Here is a 6,000-nt window from a genome sequence, read left to right as displayed (position 1 = left end):
CTATATTCACCTCTTGGACTAGATCCTCTGCTGCACTTGGGATTAAATCAAGAATGCCTCTCCTGTTGTGGGTTCCAGGACTAGCTGCTCCAAGAAACAATCATTAATAGAGTCAATTCACTTTATCTCTGCATCCCGTCCTCAGGTGAGATGTACCCAGTCAATGCTGGGTTTTCTCTGCAGGCTCTCTAATCTCCCTGAGCATTCCACAGTCACCATCGCTATCCTGGTCAGGTAATGGGTAGTATATTTCTACGGTATGCATCTGATGAAGTGAGCTGTAGCTCACGAAAGCTCATGCTCAAATAAATTGGTTAGTCTCTAAGGTGCCACAAGTACTCCTTTTCTTTTTGCGAATACAGACTAACACGGCTGTTCCTCTGAAATATTTCTACTGTGTTACTCTTATTATCCAAGCATGGAATTTCTGTCTACAGAGATTCTGTGGCATTTTGATTCATTTAAGATTTTTAATATATTTGACTCTATAGTGCCACTCCCCCACCACCATGATCTATTCTGTCTTTCCTGTATATTTTGTACCCTGGTATTGCTGAGTTTCATTGATTATCATTGTTCCATCAAGTTTCTGTGATGCCTATGATCACGTATGTGAATGAAGAAATTTTGAAAATAATTAAGGAAAAACAACTTGCACTGGGCCTGAGGATCAATTTGGGAGGTTGTACTCTGTCAAGAACTACCAGTGCAAATATTAATAAAGGTGAACGTAATGAAAAATGCTTTAAATATTTGAGGAGCAAGCAGCCAGGCAATCAAGGAAGCAGTAGGGCCATTAAGCCAGACTGAAAATTTAGTGACAGGTCAGCTTGATACTCTTCGAACTGAATGATTTTGAATTAATACACTTTGACATATTATTCATGAGAGAAACTGGAGGTCAAATTCTCAAGACTGGGCTAAATTGTCCTGGGAAGATAGTGAAATGATAAAAAGGCTTTCTCATCTTGACAGGACAAGGGAATTAAATTCATGAGGAACTGACAAAGCACCAGTCTCTCGCAAATTGTAGCTCAAAATTATAATACTTGTATAGAGCTTTCCCAGGATTAGATTCAGGTAGGGTCCATTGACGAAGAGTGGGAAAGGGGCCCACAAAATTTGTACCCAAAGCTCCTCGTAGAGGCCTCACCAATAGAGACTGACTCTTTTGCAGGAAGAAGCATTTGCGGGGCCAGAGCCAAATCTATTTGACTTCTGTTCTGGGGGAATCAGCTATGCCTCCCAGATGTATCCCATAATAGAGGTAGGAAAACATTACTTTGGGTCCCAGGGAACCACTCCCCTCCATATAGGACAAACCCATTTGAATATAAGTCTCTTGGAAAAACTCCCCATTCTCTCTCCACACCATAGTGACTCTGTGAGAGTTTTATTTCCATCAGGACAGCCCTTTCTTTAGAAAAGTGACAGTCGGAGGTATCTGGAAAGAATGGGCGGAGTGAATAAATTTATTCAACAGCTGCATGGAGCGTCGCATGAGTTGATGGTGACACTCTTCTTTAGTCATGAATTTCTTTAGCTAATAAATCTTTGTCTGCATCCGGCTCACAGACAGTTTGTGCACATTCACTGTTTGTAATTCACATCATGTAGATTAGCTGCACAAATCATTTGGCACTGGGTATATGATCTGACTGAATGCTTAAGATGCCAAGAAGGGTTTTGAATTCTTGTATTCACTTGTAAAATTCACAACTCGCATCTCTGGTACATAAATTATTCCATCTGAAAATTTCGAAACCATCCATTAGTAGATGGAATACAAAAACTCAGTAGATTCGCTTGTGTCATTTACTTTCACTGTTGGCTCATGTTGGGGTAATTCATTAGCATTCTGGGGATGTTTGGCAGAACACTGCCACCTCTGGACTAGAGACAGACAAATTCTGGACAGAGCCAGGTTTTCTCTCTCACTAAGAGGTGTGTAGATAGAGTTTTGCCCTGCCAGGAACCCCACTTGTTGTCAATCAGGCTCAATGAAAGTTCCTAGGATTCACCTGTATGATTTTCTTTAAGGAGCAGGGTATTAAAGTGGCCTGCAAAGAACGTTTGGCTAGCAAGCTGCACAGTGGTCTGCCTATAGAACCTAAGCACTATAAATAGCTATAAGCACAAAATAATTCCTCTGTTACACTAAATATAAAAATCATTGAGCAGATTCAGCCCTAAAACCTATTCTCCTTTCCCCTCTGTTCGGGGAACTGTGGAGGAGGTGGTCACCTTCACATAGTTACAAAACACTGTTTTATTTATAACAGAGGGATCTAAACATTCTGTAACCAGGAAATGGAGTATCTCCTGGAATGGACAAATGAAGATTAAAGCCTGACTCTGCAAGCTGAACTGTGAAATCCGTGGGCCTCCGTGTAGACACAGAGGTTCACCCATGTAGGTCAATGTGTAGGATTAGGGTATGTTTACACAGCCTACAGAAGTACGTCTCCTAGCCTGGACTGACAGACTCAGGTTCGTGCTAATGCTCTAGAAATAGATGTGTAGAAGGCTCTTGGAAGTTGTGGGTTGGGATGGAGCTCAGGCTCGGAAGCCTAGGGAGGGCGGGAGGTAGGTAGGCTTCAGAGCCAAAGCTCCAGCCTGGGCTGCAATTTCAGAGCTTTGTCAATACAGCTATGTTAGAGAGTTAGTGCGAGCTCCACTAGCTTGACTCTGTTGACCTGTGCTGGGAGGCTTGCTCCTGTGGGCTGTGTAGACATACCGTTTAATGGCTAAAGCTGGAAGTTGTTAGTACAAAGTAACAGCTTGTGGTACATAATGGTTTAGTCTGCCCCTTAAGGATAATGGGGCCTAATTGTCAGCCCACCCCCATCATGTGGCGGGGCCCTTTAAAAGTTTGAAGAGTCCAATTATATATACACAGACCTGGAAGATATTGGGAGGGAGGAAGTAGTCCTGGGAATAAGAAGTTTTTGGGAGGAAATCCTGTTACTGTTTAAGGGCTTGGGGCCAAAAGCCTTGTAGAGAGGGTGGGGCAAGACTCTCTCTCCCCCAGCCAACTGGAGAAGGGAGCCAGCATAAGGGTTGCCTCCTTCTGCATAGCAGGGCAGACACCAGGAGGTATCAGCAGGGAAGGGCTGGCTTGCTGAGCACTCTGAAGCCTGATGACTAATTAAGGAAAAGGGCCCAGCTGAGGGAGAAGCTGGTAAAGGCCCTGCAATTGGCTAACCCACAACTCAAGACAGTGAGCAATAGAACAGTGGTGATGACCTGTAATGGATATGCCATGTTATTTTCCAGCCTGCAGACAGAAGGGATTTGATGTACATGAACGGCAAGTTTGGTGTCTGTGCTAGAAGAAAAGATTGTTGCATTGGAGGGGCCAGTTGAGATGCTAGTGAGAATCTGAGAAGTTCCTAGACAATCCTCTAAGTGAAAGGTATTTAAGGGGTTCATCTTGTTTTTTATAGTCCAGAAAACCCAGACAAAGTTCCTTTCCCCTGTTGGGTCACAGACATCATGCTATCTTCCTCATCCTCTGGTCAATTTGCTTTTTCTATTGCCTTAATCATTTTGTTTATGTTAGATGTAAATGTACTTCCATTGTCTCTGGCCTCAACTTGCTCAATTTATATTGGAGAAACAGCCAGAACAACTTCCCTTTGTCAACAACAAACTTGTTTAATCACTGAACTCATATTGCTTGGTCTAACATAGTTTAGTAACATTTCCAGCGCACACACAATTTTATACATGCTTACTGTACATACATCATGCAATAATATTAACGATCAGCATCTCACCAGTTTTTATATGATACCTTACAAGACACTATTTGGCTCAATATTCTGGCAACAGTATGTTGCATGTGCCTTTCCCAGTTGACATAAAGGGGTCTTAGGGTTATACCCATGTTACAGGAGGGCAGACTAGATGATCTTTCATAAAAGGATCCGTCTAGACTTGTTTGTAACCCAAATGAAGTGAGGCAGAGCTCACCTGCAACACATGCTTGACTGAAAGAGGGCTCAACAGGGTGGCCTCCATACTATCATAAATTGTAATTGTAACAAGTGGTCACAAGCTGTAATAGAGCCAAAATGTTGTGATTTTTTTTTTTTGCTTGTTACAATCTTTATTTTTCTTAAAGTCTCAGCTGCTGAGACATATTTATAGGAGTTTATTTATTTTTTTAAGGAAGTTTCCAATAACTAGTTTCTAGGTGTTCTCCTTTTAAAAATAAATCATGTGGAAGTGATGTCTTCACTGATCTATGGTGTGATCAATATAGCTTGAAGTCTATGGTATTGTATTATTTCCTTTTCAAACTAATGAGGCCTTGCATTTTCTTTATAATAAGTATCAAGTACTGAATGCCTATTCAGAGTTGCTATTGATGTATGTATTCTAGCGATGACCTGCATGACTATAGTCTAGTCTTTAGTTGACACGTCATGAGATTTCACTTGGTTCTTTAAATCGACATGCAAGTGAAGCTCTGACTCACCTGGTTTAGTTGGCACATGCATTGCCCACAGGAAGATCCAGTTTAAATGTGACCAAAAAGTCAGTTGATAAGACAACAACAAATACAGTGGAAATGATCGAGGCAAAAAAATTGAAAACATCTCTTACAAAACTGTCCTATAATTTTGCCAAAAGTAATGAAGGTATAAGTGATAAGAATGTAACAAAGTACGCTGCAGAGCATAAGCCAGGAGATATAACAGGTTAAACAAAATCTTCATGGTGTTGATATCAGAGAAACAAAACAAAAAACACTTTTAGTGGGTGCTGGTAACAATTATACAACCATGCTTGATTTGTCTGGTATTATTAGAGAACTTAATTAATATTGCCACATGCTGCTTTATACTTAAACCAAGGAAACTGCAGTAGTGAAAATAATACAGAATGTGGTTTGACACTTTGGAGTTCGACCCAGAGCCAGTGAGGGGTTGTGTTACCAACTGCCCTACAACTGTGGGTGCCTTCAAAGCTATGCTGCTGTGACTCACAGCTCTGACACCAGCAGCCACCTTTTCAAGCATGCAGGTCACACCCTGGTTTCTACTGCCTTGTTACTTTTTTGGAGAGTCACCCCAACACCCCATCCAAAATTCCCCAGATTTGTCTGTCTGTCTCTAGCGTGTTCAGCCTCCTCCTGGAATATTCACAGAACTTAAATTAGTTTCTCCTTTTAAAGAGTCAGTAATTGGCAGTTCATTAATTTAACTCGTGTTTGACAAACACTTTTATTTCAATCATAGCACTGATGTGGTGTGTATATAGTGTAAAAGTAAAACCAAGTTTATTAACAAGAAGTCATAAGTTAAGAGATACCAAGTGTAAGGAATAAAGATAGAAAGAGTTACAAGCAAACAAAAATGAAAATACATTTCTAAGCCTAAAACTTAATTTTCAGCAAGTTAAAATTTTTGCCTAAGTAAGTTTCTTACCTAAACTTAGTTCCCAGAGACATCAACCTCCTTGGTTGAAGGACCCAATGTTCTGTGATTTCAAGAGCTCCAGCCCCTTGAATTCCCCCAACTGATAGACTATTCAAATGTTTTTTTGCCTGCCTCGTATCACCTAAAAATTCACTTGCTTTCTTTCAAGAGCTAGGAAGTCTGCCTGATATTCTTCCCTTCCTATGGACTTCCCATCCCCCTGCTGATTCATATGCAAAGGGTTGGTCCAATAAAAGATATTACCTCACCCACTCCAATGCTTTACATTGTCCTTTTGGAGAGCATCTCTTTCTCTCTCCCTCTCTCTCACCCCACCTCCTTGTGAATGCCTGGAGGTGTGCTGAGCTCTCATGGGATATTTGTGGTGAGCAAGGCACTCTCTAAAGAGACACAAGCTGGCTCCTTCCCCAGGCTGCTTAACAAGTGTAAGCCCTAATTCCATGTTGAAGTAGTCTTGGTTTAGACTTCAGTGTTTCAGACTGAAGCCTGTTCAGGTTAGATTTAGGGTCATTATTTGCTGAATGGTATAGAGAGAGCCATGATACTAGGTTGG

Source organism: Caretta caretta, chromosome 5, assembly GCF_965140235.1.
Source record: "Caretta caretta isolate rCarCar2 chromosome 5, rCarCar1.hap1, whole genome shotgun sequence".
In the NCBI taxonomy this organism is placed as follows: domain Eukaryota; kingdom Metazoa; phylum Chordata; order Testudines; family Cheloniidae; genus Caretta; species Caretta caretta.
Note: the sequence above shows the minus strand (reverse complement) of the source record.